Consider the following 19,708-nt stretch of genomic DNA (forward strand, 5'->3'; position numbering starts at 1 on the left):
AGCCTCGTTTCCATGAATACCCTGATTCCGCGCATGTGCCGACTCGGATTGCGGGTCAAGCCTCGCTTCCATGCCGAGTCTCTATAAAAGAGCTTCCTGGTCTTGTACTCGCCGCGTCTCAACGCGGTTTGGTCCTGACCTCCCGCTCGCTACTGGATTACCTTGTCCATACTTGGTTACTCCGCTTGCATTCCTTGTTCCCTTCCAGTTTGCCCTGCCTTCCCCTGTCCTGTTGGTCTGGTTCCTTGGTTGGGGGTCTGGCTTCCCTGGGTTGGGCTTAGTCTGGTCCTGGTCTGGAGCCTCTTGTCCCTTCCTTTTCCCTTCTTGCCGCCTTACCCCTCTCCTGCCTGCCCACCTTCCCTTGCCTGAATACTCCTCTGCTTTGTGCTTGGGTACCAGTGCCTCTACAGTGCCTTTACTCTGTCTTTTCTGCTGCCTGCAGTTGCTGCCATACTACAGTCTCGGCTGCCTTCTTCCACCATCTTCGAGAGGGTCTCCGTAGAATCACAAGCAACGCACTCAAGCTTGCTGTTAACATCTACCGACCTTCCCTGTTCAGTGCTCGCACTGTTCTGGCGCCACGTAAATCCAGGGAAGTGTCCATCCGTGGCGTCAGGAATCGGACCCATTTTCAATCCTGCAAATCAGGACGGGACCTGTGCCGGTTCTTGGCGTTACCCTGTCATCTTTCGTTCTACAATCAACGTCCTGGCGACCCCGGCACGCAAGCCTTCAGGAAACACAGGTACGCAGCGTCCACGGGACGCACATCTTGACAGATTGAGACGCCTAACCTCCGATTCGGACCCAGAGATGGAGGAATCCTCTGATCTTAGAGACGAAATCAGATCTTTAAGGGCTGAAATGACAGCGCTTCGTCTAGAAAATGAGACACTACGTCAGATGGTGGTGCATAGGACTAGCACCACAACTCAGGTTGATTCTGCCATGGCACAGAAGACACCCAGGAAGTTTGATGGGGATTCTAGAAGAGTGGCCGAATTTTGTAATCATTGCAGGATTCATTTTTTGTTACAGGCTTCCCGTTTCACCGACGAGAAGGCGAAGATTGGGTATATTCTAGGGAATCTAACCGGAAATGCGCTTGCATGGGCAGCTCCTTTGGTGTCCTCAAACAGTCTAATTCTGAGTGATTTTGCTGCCTTTGAGAAAGCGTTCCTGGAAGTGTTCCAGTCACCTAACTTGGCCGCCACTGCACAAAATCAATTGATGGATTTAAAGCAGGGTTCAAGTGATCTGATCACATACATCGGTCGGTTCTGTCAATTGGCGGCGGATTCTCAATGGCCAGAAGTAACACAAAAGACGCTTTTTCGGCAGGGCCTGAGAGAGGAGTACAAGGATGAACTTCTTCATATACCAGAACCGGATACTTTACAGGTACTTCAGGAACAGGTTCTTCAAATCGATCACCGTTTGGCTGAGCGGAAGGGAGAAAGACGTCGGTTGGAGAGGACGTACTCCAGGTCTTTTCCATTACCTGCTGGTGCTTCAAGTAGATCAGAAACGGGTCCGGAACCCATGCAATTGGGGGCACTCAGAGGACCTTTGTCCGCGATGGAGAGGAAACGAAGAAGGGACTTGAACTTATGCCTGTATTGTGGTGCAGCCGGGCACTATTTGGGTACTTGTCAGTTACGACCACTCAGGAAGTCGGAAAACTAATAGGCCTGTCATGTATAAGGAAGGCAATGACAGGCCCACCATTTAAACCAGTCCTTCCGGATACCGATGGTTTCTTACTGCCCATGTCACCCGCAGCCCTTTTGGTACTCCGAATTAAAGTACTCTGGCAGGACAAGTCAACTGTAATCATGGGTCTTCTAGATTGTGGAGCATCTGGCAATTATATCGATGTTGAGTTCGTCAAGAAGAACCAGATACCTCTACTTAAGAAGAATCAAGCTACACCGATTGAGGTCATTGATGGTACACCTTTGTCTTTTGGTCCCATTCAACATCACACCGGAGTTCTGCAGTTGTGGATCAATGAACATCAGGAAAAGAATCTTTGGATGTGATTAAGTCACCATTTTATCCGATCGTGTTGGGTTTACCCTGGTTGTTGTATCACAACCCTAAAATTAATTGGGTAACCCTTACATTGACATTTAATTCAGATCGTTGTTTACTGGATTGTTCCTCCTCAGGGTTATCTGTTGGGATATCCACAACTGCCACACAGACAGAGGTGAATGGAATATCTTATGTATGCCAGATATCTACCGTACCATCTGAATATGCAGACTACTCTTCTGTGTTTTCGGAACCAGGGGACATTCCTCTGCCTCCTAATAGAAGTTTTGATTGTGCCATAGATCTGTTGCCAGATTCTGTGATTCCACATGGACGAGTGTACTCCTTATCCCCCAAAGAAAGAACAGCCTTACAAGAATATCTAAACGACTGTCTTCAGAAAGGGTATATCACCCCTTCCAAGTCTCCTGCAGGATTTCCGCTGTTTTTCGTCAAGAAAAAGGAGGGCACTTTACGTCCCTGTGTGGATTATCGGCAGTTAAATGATCTTACTCGGAAGGACAGATATCCGTTGCCTCTAATACGTGATATCCTGGAATCCTTGCACTCTGCCTGTATATTTTCTAAGTTGGATTTAAGAGGGGCATATCATCTGGTACGAATTAAGACTGGTGATGAGTGGAAAACGGCTTTTAAGACACCCTTGGGGCACTATGAATATCGTGTAATGCCTTTCGGACTATGCAATGCCCCAGCCGTTTTCCAGCATTTGATGGATGACGTATTTTCAGATTTATTCGGAATATCTGTGTGGGTATATCTAGATGATATACTGATTTTTTCAAGAGATAAGAAGGAACACATTTTACATGTCAAAGAAGTTCTCAGCCATTTACGTCAGAACCACTTATACGCCAAGGCTGAGAAATGTCTCTTCAATCAAGACAAGATTGAGTTTCTTGGGTACGTGATTTGCTGTTCTGGCATACAGATGGACCCAACTAAGTTACGGGCAATTCAAGAATGGCAACAACCTAATGATGTGAAGGCCCTTCAGCGATTCCTTGGATTCGCCAATTTCTATAGGCGCTTTATACCAGGTTTCTCGAATCTCACAGCACCTTTAACCAGTTTAACCAGCAGTAAGACGTCGTTTGTGTGGAATGAGGAAGCTACTAATGCGTTTGAACGTCTCAAGGAAGCCTTCAGCACCTCTCCCATCCTACATCATCCCGACGAGAGTAGACCATTCATTGTGGAAGCAGATGCGTCGAATTTCGCCGTTGGATCTGTTCTGCTACAGAAGGACCCGCAGTCAGATGTTGAATTCCCAGTGGCTTATTTTTCCCGAAAATTAACGTCAAGCGAACGGAATTATGCCGTGATCGAGAAAGAACTTTTAGCTATCAAATTAGCTTTTGAAGAATGGCGCCATCACCTTTTGGGAGGCCGGGTTCCTGTTGAGGTCCGTACCGACCATAGAAATTTACAGTACCTACGATCTCTTCAATGTTGCACTTCCCGCCAGGCCCGTTGGGCGTTTTTCTTTTCACATTACGATTTCACAATCACTTACATACCCAATGCTCGGAATCTGAAAGCAGACGCATTGTCTCGCTCCTTGGAAGACATCAAGCAAGACAGCCAGAATCAGCTATTGCTAGCCCCAGAACATTTTTTGTTTTCCGTGTCTCATTGTCTGGATATGTTCTTACAAGAAACGTTGGCAGATCCCTACAGAACGGAACTATTGAAATTACCCCAAGTTAGTGAGAACGAGGGGTTGCTCTTCTTCAGTAGGAGATTGTATGCACCTACCGACTCTCTTCGAATTGCCATTTTGCAAGCATTTCACGATTCGAAGATTGGGGGCCATCGGGGCATACGTGCAACACAAGAACATGTCGCCAGACAGTTTTGGTGGCCAGGATTGGCTAAACAGATTAAACAATACGTGTAATGTTGTCCAGTATGTGCCCAAGTAAAGATACCCAGAAGGAAGCCACTTGGTCTACTCCAACCAATCGAGACACCGCCATATACATGGCATACTATAGCTACTGATTTCATAGTGGAACTACCACCTTCCGAGGGCTTCACATGCATAATGGTAGTAGTTGACTGTTTTTCCAAGATGGCTCATTTTATCCCCTTTGTTAAAGTTCCCTCTGCTAGTTCCATGGCCCGAGCATTTCTGCACAACATTTACCGGTTACATGGACTACCCGATAAGATCATCTCGGACCGTGGTTCCCAGTTCATATCATCTTTTTGGAAACAGCTGTGTCGTCACCTGGGCATACATCGGGCCATTAGTTCCGGCTATCATCCACAATCCAACGGACAGACGGAGAGGACCAATCAGACGTTGGAACAGTATCTGCGCTGTTTTTCCAATGCCTCTCAGACCAACTGGGCATTGCATTTGGACTTAGCTGAGGTGGCTTATAATAACTCGAACCATTCTGCTACAGGATTAAGCCCCTTTCTTTGTTCCTATGGACTCAATCCTAGACTTTTTCCGTTTGCTCCTGTACGACCAAGCACGGTTCCCTCTGCTGATCAGCTGATTCAAGAGATCCGAAGACTGCATGCTCAGGCGACTGGTACCCTGGTTAAGGCACGTGAGGACATGAAGGCCCAGGCAGATAGGAGGCGTACCCCTGAACCCACATTTAGGGTTGGAGGGAAGGTGTGGCTTTCTTCCAAGAACTTACCTGTTCGCAACTTACCTACGAAACTTGCTCCCCGTTTCCTAGAGCCCTTTCGAATTACTAGACGGATTTCCCCGGTGGCATTTAAACTAGATTTGCCCCCATCCTGGCGGGTGCATCCCGTTTTTCATGTCTCCCTGTTTAAGCCTTACCTGGATGACCCCTATGGGCGCTCGGGCTCCCGTCCTGCGGCCATTGAGGTACAGGGTGTTCCTGAATATGAGGTCCGGGAAATCTGTGATTCTCGTTTCCATCGGGGTCAATTGCAGTTCTTGGTGGATTGGGAGGGGTATTCAGCTTGTGACCGAACTTGGGAACCTATTGGGAATGTCCATGCTCCTCGTTTGGTGCGTGAGTTCTATTTACGCCATCCTTGTAAACCGGGGGCCCTGGGTCTTTCTGGGAGGGGGCATGGTGTTAGGACACTCACCCGGGAACAGGAATGTCCGTATCCTCGTGGGCGGGGAGATGCCTGGCGGCTGTACCCGCGGTATCGTCTTGGCTGAAGGTGCATTCTCCGAGGTCATTGCTCATTTGGGGTGCGTGCCCGCTCCGGGCGAGTCGGGGTGCATGCGTTCATACGCGGAAGCGGCAGGGAACGGGCTTGTGGTTCAAGCCTCGTTTCCATGAATACCTTGATTCCGCGCATGCGCCGACTCGGATTGCGGGTCAAGCCTCGCTTCCATGCCGAGTCTCTATAAAAGAGCTTCCTGGTCTTGTACTCGCCGCGTCTCAACGCAGTTTGGTCCTGACCTCCCGCTCGCTACTGGATTACCTTGTCCATACTTGGTTACTCCGCTTGCCTTCCTTGTTCCCTTCCAGTTTGCCCTGCCTTCCCCTGTCCTGTTGGTCTGGTTCCTTGGTTGGGGGTCTGGCTTCCCTGGGTTGGGCTTAGTCTGGTCCTGGTCTGGAGCCTCTTGTCCCTTCCTTTTCCCTTCTTGCCGCCTTACCCCTCTGCTGCCTGCCCACCTTCCCTTGCCTGAATACTCCTCTGCTTTGTGCTTGGGTACCAGTGCCTCTACGGTACCTTTACTCTGCCTTTTCTGCTGCCTGCAGTTGCTGCCATACTACAGTCTCAGCTGCCTTCTTCCACCATCTTCGAGAGGGTCTCCGCAGAATCACAAGCAATGCACTCAAGCTTGCTGTTAACATCTACCGACCTACCCTGTTCAGTGCTCGCACTGTTCTGGCACCACGTAAATCCAGGGAAGTGTCCATCCGTGGCTTCAGGAATCAGACCCATTTTCAATCCTGCAAATCAGGACGGGACCTGGGCCGGTTCTTGGCGTTACCCTGTCATCTTTCGTTCTACAATCAACGTCCTGGCGACCCCGGCGGGCAAGCCTTCAGGAAACACAGGTACGCAGCGTCCACGGGACGCACATCTTGACACAGGGGTGCGTAGGAAGTAACACACGCAAAAGCAGCAGGGTACATGTATTTCAGGGGTGCACGGGAAGTAGCACACGCAAAAGCAGCAGGGTACGTGTATCTCAGGGGTGCACGGGAAGTATCACACGCGATTCCATCAGGGTACGTGTATTCCAGGGGTGCGCGGGAAGTATCACATGCAAAAACAGCAGGGTACGTGTATTCCAGGGGTGCACGGGAAGTATCACATGCAAAAGCAGCAGGGTACGTGTATTTCTGGGGTGCGTGGGAAGTATCACACGCAAAATCAGCAGGGTACGTGTATTTCAGGGGTGCGCAGGAAGTATCACATGCGATTCCATCAGGGTACGTGTATTCCAGGGGTGCGCGGGAAGTATCACACGCAAAAGCAGCAGGGTACGTGTATTTCAGGGGTACGCAGGAAGTATCACACGCGATTCCACCAGGTTACGTGTATTCCAGGGGTGCGCGGGAAGTATCACACGCAAAAGCAGCAGGGTACGTGTATTACAGGGGTGCGCGGGGAGCACCACACATGAATTGCACGTGTGGGCCCTCCCAGGTGTTCCCTCTACACCCTCCACGGGCCCTGCAGGTGGCCCACACCACAGGGGCCTACCCTGCACATGTCCTGCAGGCACCCCATCCACCATGGCCATGCCCCCCAGCCAACCCACATGTCACCTTGCACTACTGCCCACCAACGCATTTCCCCCTGCACCCCCAGCCACCAGGGGCAGCCTCCACCAGGCCCCCACCCATGTCTCCCATCACCCCCACCCCCCAGCAGTGCAGGGGCAGCCTCCACCAGGCCCCCACTCATGTCTCCCTGCACCCCCACCCCCCGCCACCAGGGGCAGCCTCCACCAGGCCCCCATTCATGTCTCCCACCACCCCACCCCCCAGCAGTGCAGGGGCAGCCTCCACCAGGCCCCCACCCATGTCTCCCATCACCCCCACCCCCCAGCCACCAGGGGCAGCCTCCACCAGGCCCCCATTCATGTCTCCCACCACCCCCACCCCCCAGCAGTGCAGGGGCAGCCTCCACCAGGCCCCCACCCATGTCTCCCATCACCCCCACCCCCCAGCCACCAGGGGCAGCCTCCACCAGGCCCCCATTCATGTCTCCCACCACCCCCACCCCCCAGCAGTGCAGGGACAGCCTCCACCAGGCCCCCACCCATGTCTCCCATCACCCCCACCCCCCAGCAGTGCAGGGGCACCCTCCACCAGGCCCCCACGCATGTCTCCCACCACCCCACCCCCCAGCCACTAGGGACAGCCTCCACCAGGCCCCCACTCATGTCTCCCACCCCCCAGCAGTTCAGGGGCAACCTCCACCAGGCCCCCACCCATGTCTCCCATCACCCCCACCCCCCAGCAGTGCAGGGGCAGCCTCCACCAGGCCCCCACTCATGTCTCCCACCACCCCCACCCCCCAGCCACCAGGGGTACCCTCCACCAGGCCCCCACTCATGTCTCCCACCACCCCCACCCCCCAGCAGTGCAGGGGCAGCCTCCACCAGGCCCCCACCCATGTCTCCCATCACCCCACCCCCCAGCAGTGCAGGGGCAGCCTCCACCAGACCCCCACTCATGTCTCCCACCACCCCCACCCCCCAGCAGTGCAGGGGCAGCCTCCACCAGGCCCCCACTCATGTCCCCTATCACCCCCACCCCCCCCAGCAGTGCAGGGGCAGCCTCCACCAGGCCCCCACTCATGTCCCCTATCACCCCCACCCCCCAGCAGTGCAGGGGCAGCCTCCACCAGGCCCCCACTCATGTCCCCTATCACCCCCACCCCCCAGCAGTGCAGGGGCAGCCTCCACCAGGCCCCCACTCATGTCTCCCACCACCCCCACACCCCAGCAGTGCAGGGGCAGCCTCCACCAGGCCCCCACCCATGTCTCCCATCACCCCCACCCCTCAGCAGTGCAGGGGCAGCCTCCACCAGGCCCCCACTCATGTCCAACTCATGTCTCCCTGCACCCCCACTCCCCAGCCACCAGGGGCAGCCTCCACCAGGCCCTCACTCATGTCTCCCATCACCCCCACCCCCCAGCAGTGCAGGGGCAGCCTCCACCAGGCCCCCGCTCATGTCCCCTATCACCCCACCCCCCAGCAGTGCAGGGGCAGCCTCCACCAGGCCCCCACTCATGTCTCCCACCACCCCCACCCCCCAGCCACCAGGGGCAGCCTCCACAAGGCCCCCACTCATGTCTCCCACCACCCCCACCCCCCAGCAGTGCAGGGGCAGCCTCCACCAGGCCCCCACTCATGTCTCCCACAACCCCCACCCCCCAGCCACCAGGGGCAGCCTCCACCAGGCCCCCACTCATGTCCAACTCATGTCTCCCTACACCCCCACCCCCAGCCACCAGGCCCCCACTCATGTCTCCCATTACCTCCACCCCCCAGCAGTGCAGGGGCAGCCTCCACCAGGCCCCCACTCATATCCCCTATCACCCCCACCCCCCAGTAGTGCAGGGGCAGCCTCCACCAGGCCCCCACTCATGTCTCCCACCACCCCCACCCCCCAGCCACCAGGGGCAGCCTCCACCAGGCCCCCACTCATGTCTCCCTGCACCCCCACCCCCCAGCCACCAGGGGCAGCCTCCACCAGGCCCCCACTGATGTCCAACTCATGTCTCCCTGCACCACCACCCCCCAGCCACCAGGGGCAGCCTCCACCAGGCCCCCAATTATGTTTTATGACATAATCTTCTATATGACTTTCCTTAGTTTTTCAGTTTTTTGCCTAAATCATAAATTGGTACCAACATAACTAGGAGGCACGTGCGTGTGTTTCGCCCTTCCTTGGCTTTTTCAAGGCACTAATATAGTAGTTCAGCAGTGCAGGGGCCACCCAGCCACCAGGGGCAGCCTCCACCAGGCCCCCACTCATGTCCAACTCATGTCTCCCTACACCCCCACCCCCCAGCCACCAGGGGCAGCCTCCACCAGGCCCCCACTCATGTCTCCCATTACCCCCACCCCCCAGCAGTGCAGGGGCAGCCTCCACCAGGCCCCCACTCATGTCCCCTATCACCCCCACCCCCCAGTAGTGCAGGGGCAGCCTCCACCAGGCCCCCACTCATGTCTCCCACCACCCCCACCCCGCAGCCACCAGGGGCAGCCTCCACCAGGACCCCACTCAAGTCTCCCTGCACCCGCACCCCCCAGCCACCAGGGGCAGCCTCAACCAGGCCCCCACTCATGTCCAACTCATGTCTCCCTGCACCGCCACCCCCCAGCCACAGGGGCAGCCTCCATCAGGCCCCCACTTATGTCTCCCATCACCCCCACCCCCCAGCAGTGCAGGGGCAGCCTCCACCAGGCCCCCACCCATGTCCCCTATCACCCCCACCCCCCAGCAGTGCAGGGGCAGCCTCCACCAGGCCCCCACTCATGTCTCCCACCACCCCCACCCCCCAGCAGTGCAGGGGCAGCCTCCACCAGGCCCCCACCCATGTCTCCCATCACCCCCACCCCCCAGGCACCAGGGGCAGCCTCTACCAGGCCACCACTCATGTCTCCCTGCACCCCACTGCCCAGCCACCAGGGGCAGCCTCCACCAAGCCCCCACTCAGGTCTCTCATCACCCCCACCCCCCAGCGACCAGAGGCAGCCTCCACCAGGCCCCCACACATGTCCCCTATCACCCCCACCCCCCAGCAGGGCAGGGGCAGCTCCACCAGGCCCCCACTCATGTCTCCCACCACCCCTACCCCCCAGCCACCAGGGGCAGCCTCCACCAGGCCCCCACTCATGTCTCCCTGCACCCCAACCACCCAGCCACCAGGGGCAGCCTTCACCAGGCCCCCACTCATGTCCAACTCATGTCTCCCTGCACCCCCACCCCCCAGGGGCAGCCTCCACCAGGCCCCCACTCATGTCTCCCATCACCCCCACCCCCCAGGAGTGCAGGGGCAGCCTCCACCAGGCCCCCACACATGTCCAACTCATGTCTCCCTGCACCCCCACCCCCAGCCACCAGGGGCAGCCTCCACCAGGCCTCCACTCATGTCTCCCACCACCCCACCCCCCAGCAGTGCAGGGGCAGCCTCCACCAGGCCCCCACTCATGTCCCCTATCACCCCCACCCCCCAGCAGTGCAGGGGCAGCCTCCACCAGGCCCCCACTCATGTCTCCTATCAACCCACCCCCCAGCAGTGCAATGGCAGCCTCCACCAGGCCCCCACTAATGTCCCCTATCACCCCCACCCCCCAGCAGTGCAGGAGCAGCCTCCACCAGGCCCCCACTCACATCTCCCACCACCCCCACCCCCCAGCAGTGCAGGGGCAGCCTCCACCAGGCCCCACCCATGTCTCCCACCACCCCCACCCCCCAGCAGTGCAGGGGCAGCCTCCACCAGGCCCCCACCCATGTCTCCCATCACCCCCACCCCCCAGCCACCAGGGGCAGCCTCCACCAGGCCCCCACTCATGTCTCCCTGCACCCCCACCCCCCAGCAACCAGGGGCAGCCTCCACCAGGCCCCCACTCATGTCTCCCATCATCCCCACCCTCCAGCCACCAGGGGCAGCCTCCACCAGGCCCCCACTCATGACCCCTATCAGCCCCACCCCCCAGCAGTGCAGGGGAAGCCTCCACCAGGCCCCCACTCATGTCTCCCACCACCCCCACCCCCCAGCCACCAGAAGCAGCCTCCACCAGGCCCCCACTCATGTCTCCCTGCACCTCCACCCCCCAGCCACCAGGGGCAGCCTCCACCAGGCCCCCACTCATGTCTCCCATCACCCCCACCCCCCAGCAGTGCAGGGGCAGCCTCCACCAGGCCCCCACTCATGTCCAACTCATGTCTCCCTGCACCCCCACCCCCCAGCCACCAGGGGCAGCCACCACCAGGCCCCCACCCATGTCTCCGATCACCCCCACCCCCCAGCCACAGGGGCAGCCTCCACCAGGCCCCCACTCATGTCTCCCTGCACCCCCACACCCCCGCCACCAGGGGCAGCCTCCACCAGGCCCCCACTCATGTCTCCCATCACCCCCACCCCCAGCCACCAGGGGCAGCCTCCACCAGGCCCCCACTCATGTCCCCTATCCCCCTCACCCCCGCAGCAGTGCAGGGGCAGCCTCCACCAGGCCCCCACTCATGTCCCCTATCACCCCAACCCCCCAGCAGTGCAGGGGCAGCCTCCACCAGGCCCCCACCCATGTCTCCGATCACCCCCACCCCCCAGCCACAGGGGCAGCCTCCACCAGGCCCCCACTCATGTCTCCCTGCACCCCCACACCCCAGCCACCAGGGGCAGCCTCCACCAGGCCCCCACTCATGTCTCCCATCACCCCCACCCCCAGCCACCAGGGGCAGCCTCCACCAGGCCCCCACTCATGACCCCTATCAGCCCCACCCCCCAGCAGTGCAGGGGCAGCCTCCACCAGGCCCCCACTCATGTCTCCCACCACCCCCACCCCCCAGCCACCAGGGGCAGCCTCCACCAGGTCCCCACTCATGTCTCCCTGCACCCCCACACCCCAGCCACCAGGGGCAGCCTCCACCAGGACCCCACTCATGTCTCCCATCACCCCCACCCCCCAGCAGTGCAGGGGCAGCCTCCACCAGGCCCCCACTCATGTCCAACTCATGTCTCCCTGCACCCCCACCCCCCAGCCACCAGGAGCAGCCTCCACCAGGCCCCCACTCATGTCTCCCACCACCCCCACACCCCATCAGTGCAGGGGCAGCCTCCACCAGGCCCCCACTCATGTCCCCTATCACCCCCACCGCCCAGCAGTGCAGGGGCAGCCTCCACCAGGCCCCCACTCATGTCCCCTATCACCCCCACCCCCCAGCAGTGCAGGGGCAGCCTCCACCAGGCCCCCACTCATGTCTCCCACCACCCCCCCCAGCCACCAGGGGCAGCCTCCACCAGGCCCCCACTCATGTCTCCCTGCACCCACACCCCCCAGCCACCAGGGGCAGCCTCCACCAGGCCCCCACTCATGTCTCCCATCACCCCCACCCCCCAGCAGTGCAGGGGCAGCCTCCACCAGGCCCCCACTCATGTCCAACTCATGTCTCCCTGCACCCCCACCCCCCAGCTACCAGGGGCAGCCTCCACCAGGCCCCCATTCATGTCTCCCACCACCCCCACCCCCCAGCAGTGCAGGGGCAGACTCCACCAGGCCCCCACTCATGTCTCCCACCACCCCCACCCCCCAGCAGTGCAGGGGCAGCCTCCGCCAGGCCCCCACTCATGTCTCCCACCACCCCAACCCCCCAGCAGTGCAGGGGCAGACTCCACCAGGCCCCCACCCATGTCTCCCATCACCCCCACACCCCAGCCACCAGGGGCAGCCTCGACCAGGCCCCCACTCATGTCTCCCCGCACCCCCACCCCCCAGCCACCAGGGGCAGCCTCCACCAGGCCCCCACTCATGTCCCCTATCAGCCCCACCCCCCAGCAGTGCAGGGACAGCCTCCACCAGGCCCCCACTCATGTCTCCCACTACCCCCACCTCCCAGCCACCAGAGGCAGCCTCCACCAGGCCCCCACTCATGTCTCCCTGCACCCCCACCCCCCAGCCACCAGGGGCAGCCTCCAACAGGCCCCCACTCATGTCCAACTCATGTCTCCCTGCACCCCCACCCCCCAGCTACCAGGGGCAGCCTCCACCAGGCACCCACTCATGTATCCCACCACCCCCACCCCCCAGAAGTGCAGGGGAAGCCTCCACCAGGCCCCCACTCATGTCTCCCACCACCCCCACCCCCCAGCCACCAGGGGCAGCCTCCACCAGGCCCCCACTCATGTCCCCTATCACCCCCACCCCCCAGCAGTGCAGGGGCAGCCTCCACCAGGCCCCCACTCAGGTCTCCCTGCTCCCCCACCCCCCAGCAGTGCAGGGGGAGCCTCCGCCAGGCCCCCACCCATGTCTCCCATCACCCCCACCCCCCAGCAGTGCAGGGGCAGCCTCCACCAGGCCCCCACCCATGTCTCTCATCACCCCCACCCCCCAGCAGTGCAGGGGCAGCCTCCACCAGGCCCACACTCATGTCCCCCAGCCAACATGTCAACACAATCTAGATCCCTGGCCCTTATGGTCAGCCTCCAAATGCCAAACACCCACCTGAGTATTGCATCCACCCACTTAGAAATGGCAAAAACATGATATAACCACAATTGCAAGTTTGAAAATGAATACATGTCCCTCACATACACCCAATGGGTGTCAGTGAATGTCAAAACCCATATCATGATATGCATGAAACCAATGAGATGATACTACACAAGTTTGAAAAAAATATGTATTAAACGTAACATAAATTGAACCAAAAATAAAAAAACAATAATGTAATTATTTAAAAAAAAACAAGCAGATACGTGAAATAATACAAAACCACAAATCATAATGCAAACGAAAGGTGTCCAGAGTCACAGTCCACAAAAGTAAATCCAATGGAAAATTAAAATCGAAAACCATTGCTCCATGGGGAAATCATAAAAAAAAATGAAAATCCAAAAGTCAACTATATACAGATAAAAAATCCAGGGTCCATGATCCCAACAGAAGAAATGAAACCTATCTAATAACACTACCTAAAAAAAAAATAATATATACAAAAATCTGGCCCATTGTCCAAAAGGTCCAAAAAAAATGCTAAACCAAAGGAAACCTACCACTAACTACAGAACTATTTACAAGGGCAGCGGGCTAGTCCGACGGCTCACTTCGGCATGTTCCGGGCAAGGGCATCATCGAACTCCCGCTCAATGTTCCGGAGGCGCTCCTCCTCCATGGCCCCGAGGGTCCGCAGGGCCGTCCACATGTTCCCCCCAAACTCCCTGCGGATTGCTTCGAGGAACTCGGCCCGCCTCAGGGCCCTCCGCATGGAGTTCTCCGCCCTGACCATCGTGAGCCGTGCCTCTTCCGCCCGCTGCCGCTCCGCATCTATGGCGTGGCCCAAACGCTGCCACACGGAAGACACTTCCCGTCCTGGGTCCTCCTGCCCTCCGCCGATGCCTGCCCCTCCGATGTCAAAGGCCCCGAGTCATCATGGCTCCCAGCACGTTGCTGCTGCTGCTGCGCCCTTGCCCGTGCACTGCCTCCTGCTGCCTGCACATCCTCCGCTGGCTGGGGTGCAGTCGTTGAGGTGGCCACCCCTGCTGGACGTCCAGGGATGCCTCCTCCACCAGCCTGGCCGCACCGTCAGAGGCAGCTCCACAGGGCACCCAGGTGACTGATGGGTGGGAAGATGGCACGGAGGACGACTGGCGCATAGGGGGTTCAGTTGAGGAGGGGGTCTGAGCAAGCCCCATCAAACGGAGCAATCCGGCCTGGGTGATCTGCCCCAGTAGGCCGACGCGGTCAACGAGCCATTCGAGATAACGTGCAGTCTCCTCATGAAAAGACTGCAGGTCACCTCGCATGGCCCGTTGACGCAACGCCACACCAGTCAGGACAGGCTCAACCCGGACCCGGATAGCCACGTCCGCAGGCAGAGGAAGGCCAGTTGTCGTGAGCTCATCCCCTGCCTGAAAACGGGTCTGGACGTAGGCATCCCTGCTGGTGCAAGAAGATGCAGTGACAGGATCAGGGACAGGATTGCACACAGGCACCTCCGCGGCGACCTGTGCTGCCTCCTGTCCCTGGTCCTGCACTGCACCACTAGCACCAGTGGAATCCCCACCTCCAGACCCTGTCTCTGTTGCTTGCTCGGCCTCCTCCTCCACCAAACCCCCCACCAACCTGGATGACTCTGAGCCATCTTCCCCCGTTGGGCCCTGTGGGGTCCCAGCTGCCCCTTCTGCTGCCGAGGAGTCCAACTCCGACCTCCGCCTCTTGGACCTCCCCCTGACAGCTGCGGCCTGGGACGCGGCACCGGACTCCTCACTCCCCGACGAGATCACAACCTGGGAGGGGAGCCGGGCCTTGCGTCTCCGGCTGGCGGTGCGATCCCCGCCGCTGTGCTCCACAGCACCTTCTCCGCCCTCTTCATCAGTTGACGCTGCAGACAGGGAGAAATAAAACACAGGCATCAGGGCACTGTACAATGGACACATACACACATGACAGTTGCACATGAGTGGCATTGGCAAACCTCAGACATGGCATCACAATTGGCAACACACATGTCATTTCTACATGCACACATGAGCCATACCACAGCCACATCGCAACTGCCAGCACCATCCATACACATACAACAGCATGAGCAGGCAAAGGTGAGCCAGGCATCACATGCAACATAGGGAGTGCACTACACATGCACGCACACCACCACACTTGCATGCATGTGTACACCTCAGCCAACTGTCGCAGTGTTCAGATGGGCATCCATGTCACATCTGCCAATCAGGCTTCCACATCCCGCTGTCACATGCATCCATGTTGCATCACTGTTGCACCCTTGTCAGATACCCACACATGCACATGTACACAGTGCTGATACATGCAGCTGAAAACAACATACATGCGTGACATCATGAACATGCCTACTTACATACACATTCATACAAACATGTGTGCCCACACAACTGCATTTGGCATGCAAGCCTACACACACAAGCATCATCCATGTCTCACACATGACAGCGCTCGCATGTGTTAGCCTCACGGTCCTGTACACCCCCACCCATGCTCGGCCCCATACAAACAGATGTGCAAACGCCACACTACTGGCACATCACCACACGGCCAGTTTACAATCATGATGCATGTACACTTACCGCTCAACTCCAGACGGGTCTGCCTCTCAAGGACCTGGATGTGGCGCGCTGGGGATATGCGTTCCAGGACCCTCATCTGATCTTCCGACAAGTGGCCCCGGCGCCCCTTAGCATCCGCTGCCTTCAAGAGGCGCCGGGCCTTGTTCAGGGTCCTGTACCTGAAGTTCTCCCAGCGCTTCTTGACATGTTGGAAGTCGCGGACTGCCACCCCCTCCGCGTTGATGGCAGTCACGCTGTCCGTCCAGATCCGAGTCCGTCCTTCCTTGTCGGCGCACACACTTCCGTAGAGGGCATCATACTGCCCCAGGACTTGCTCCACCAGGACACCAACTTCCCTGACACTGAAGCTGGTGCCCCTCTGCCTATTTGGCCGGGGGTTGTCAGTGGTGCCAGATGTTGCAGTGCCCGACATGACAACTGGGTCCTAGGGCTGGGCTGTGAAGCGATGGAATCCCAGTCGGGAGTCTTCGGTTCCAGCAGGGGTGGTCACAGCAACAGCACCCCTGGCTGATGTGCAGGCAGCAAATGGCAGGGCACGTGGGCAGCAGGCAGTCAGGCAGCAGCAGATGGCAGGTGGGAGCGTGCTCGGGGCTCTGGGGGGCAGTAAATCAGCTTTCTGGGCAGCAGCGTGGTCTTCCGTGTGCTTGCGCGTGGCCAGCTTGATACGGAGTCATTTGGCACGTGAAAAGTCCTGCACGTCTGCGTGTAATTCGAGGAAAGGCCCTTAGCGTGTAAGCGCGTCTGCACGAATACACGATTTCATTGGCCCAAAGGCCCCCATGCGCAGCTGTGACGTCACGCGCATGGCCGTAGAGAATGGCGCGTGTAAAAAAAAAGAGATACACGTCCGAGTGTCAAAGCGCGTAATTGGTGGAAATGGCCTCATCGCGTATGCGCGTCTGTGACGTGTGTATAAAAGGTACGTGTAGAACGCCATTTCCTTGTACGTGCTTTTCGTGGAGAGCGAGTGGGTGAAATCTGTACTTCTTGTCAGTTCACACGCAATTTACTTCACAGCGTTTCCAGTTCGTACTCCCTGTTACCTCTGACAGCTTTTTCTCTTTTCCTCTTTTTCCTGGGCCTGTTTCCTCAAACAGCGTTCCCTTCTACTGTTGTCCTGTCTCCTCAGACAGCGTACAATTCTTCTTTTGGCGGGGGTGTTGCCAACGCGCACACGCGCATATTTTTCACGCTTTTGTTCCTGGCAGACGGTGAGTCGCGCACGTATTTCACATCTGTGCTTGCCCCGTGTGTCGCGTACCCCTTCAGAGGTCATTCTAGGCTGCGTGTGACACGCATACGTTCATTCTTGTGTTTCTGGGTGCCACAGCATAGTGCAGGTTTATTTTTCCACGCACGTGGTCTAGGAGGGGTTGCGTGCACCTTACTTCCCTTTTTTGGGGTGCCTGTGCGTTGCGTGACCCGTCATCTTTCCCCAGGGGTGACATACAGCCTTGCTAGAGCACTAGGGTTCGATTACCATCTGGTACCCAACCCCCTTGACCCCCAATTGCCCAGGACAATAGTTCACATCGACTCCCATACGCACAATAACATCAGTGCCATGGCTGGGAGGCGAACAAGCCGTAACGGTGGAAAAGGTGGCCGAGCCCCAAGTGGTGGCCGTGGTGGATCCGGTAGGGGATGTGGCCGTGACTTGCAGGGTGCCCCTAGCCCCCCATGTGTGGAGGAGCAGTCAGGGACACCCATGCCCCCCCCCTGGTTGAGGTTAACGTGGCTGACACCATCCATGCTCAGCCCTTGTTGGACCAGCCCACTTTGGAACCAGACCTGGCACAGGGTGACTCCATGGCTGACTTCCAGGTCAGCAGGTCTAGGCCACGTGCGCCGGTGAACGTTGGTGTCATCAGGCCACGTGGATCAGGGGCAGCTAGGTCATCTGCTGGCCCGCGTAGGCAGGCTGGGGAGGCTGCAGGGGCAGCTGCGGCTCCATCCACCCCACCTCTCACACACCCAGCCAGGACAGTGTCGGTCCAAGTCCATCATGCTGACATTCCCCCTAACACCATCACACTTGAGCTAATGCCTGCACCAACTCCCATGCTGAGTGTGCAATCCCACACTCCTAGTACAGAGTCCACCGGGGCTCCTGGACCTAGTGTCCAGAGTGGCGTAGGACACTCAGGATCCCCACCACCTTCCAAGCAGAAGAGTGCTCGTCCAGTAGAGGCTGATGCCCCAGACACGGCTACACAGTTCGGCCCGTCAAGGAAGCCCAGCTTCAATGAGGCCGAACTGAATGTACTTGTAGAGTATGTGTCTGCACATGACCGCAAAATGGTGATTGTTGCAGGATCCAAGACCACACCTGCACAATGTCAGGCACACTGGCAGACCATTGCGGACATCATAAGTGCCCTTGGAATCATGAGGCGCACAGCTAATGAATGCTACAAGCGCTGGAATGACCTGAAGCGCAGGGCAAAGAATAAGCTGGCCTCAAGTCATGCCGAAACTCTAGTGACTGGAGGTGGGTCTCCAGCAGACGACATAGAACTCACTCCACATTAGCAGGTTGCTGGGACCTACATCACGGAGGAACAGATCCAAGGCGTGGGAGAACTGGCAGATTACGAGGCATTGTCCGGTGAGTGCACATGCATGTGTGTGTCATCCATGTGCATGGTGTGTGTGGGAGGGCTTCTGTTTGGGTGCCAGGTGAGGGTGTGTGTGCCTGAGTGGTTTGGGTCACCCATGTGCCTCTTCCTATACATTCTGCGCGCCAGCATTTGGTTATAGCAGCATCCCTTCTGCCAAAATTAGACATCCAGCCCAACACCACGCCAGTTGCCCTTGGAGTGTCATTTGCCACAACATTGTTGCTTATTTACCTCTGTTTATTCAGGCAGATTGTTTGCATACCACCACTTTTACTCTGGATTTCTCAGTCCTATTGTCACATGTCTGACATGGCTATGGTACAGTGGACTGGCTTTGTTTCCTGGACATGATTTGTTTAGACATGTCCCTGTGCTACAGGACCATTTTGGACTGGCAGCTGCAGGTTACACATTTGAACCATTTCAATGAAAAAATCAATTACATTAGCAAACTGGACTGAATGAACAATTGGTGACCTCCTCTCCCTCTTCACTTCATGGCTAGGGTACATGCCATCTGTGTGATGGCATGTGTATTTGACCTGCCAATCACTGGCCAATGTGTGATGCCACTAGGCACCATGTAGCAAATGTGTTCATCTTCCATCTTGGTGTCATCAATGTGTGCCATCTGCCTACCCTTCACACGCAGTGACGGTGCATGCATGGGAGGGTTTTAGTCATGTGGGACATGTGTCAATCAAGTACTGTTTCTGTAGCCTCTCAGCCCTAATTGTGTGCCATAGTGCTAATGCCTGTTTCCATTTGTTTTCTTTTATGTCATTGCACGGGATGACGCACTTGATACTGCTGGGGTTGTGGAGATGGTGCAGACCCAGGAGGGGCCTGAGGGCCGACCGACCACCAGTGAGGGACGTGGTGTGGTGGTGGGTGAGAACCCACAACTGCTGCAGGTCGTGCTCTCAAGGGGTGTCTCTGGCTGCACCTCCCCCGAGCTGTATTCAGGTGTCGATTCAGATGATGAGACCTATGTGCTATCGCAGGTGAGTGTTCCTGGGAGGAATTCTGTTCTGTCCGACCCACCTGTACCAGGGTTAGAACCCTCAATGGGGATGTCAGTGTTGGCAGGTACGCCTTTGGTGGTTACGGATGCAGGGTCACACTCCGCGACATCTGATCCTGTTCCTGGGCCAGCAGATCAGAGGGGGAAAGCAGTCCTGCAGCCTCAGGCAGTGCCGGCACAGCAAGGCGCAGTTCGCCTTGCCCCAGACAGGTGTGGTGCCCGCCGACGTGGTGGCCGTCAGCCACCTGGCAATACCGCATG

General features: G+C 57.8%; 1 protein-coding gene across 4 annotated transcripts in view; it reads right to left on the reverse strand.

Moving 5' to 3' along the window:
• Window positions 1-19,708, reverse strand: part of DNAJC6 (DnaJ heat shock protein family (Hsp40) member C6) — a 564,838-nt gene that overhangs the window by 254,378 nt on the left and 290,752 nt on the right. The window lies entirely within an intron of this gene.

Source organism: Ambystoma mexicanum, chromosome 1q (assembly GCF_040938575.1).
Source record: "Ambystoma mexicanum isolate Mex_15411 chromosome 1q, UKY_AmexF1_1, whole genome shotgun sequence".
NCBI lineage: Eukaryota > Metazoa > Chordata > Amphibia > Caudata > Ambystomatidae > Ambystoma > Ambystoma mexicanum.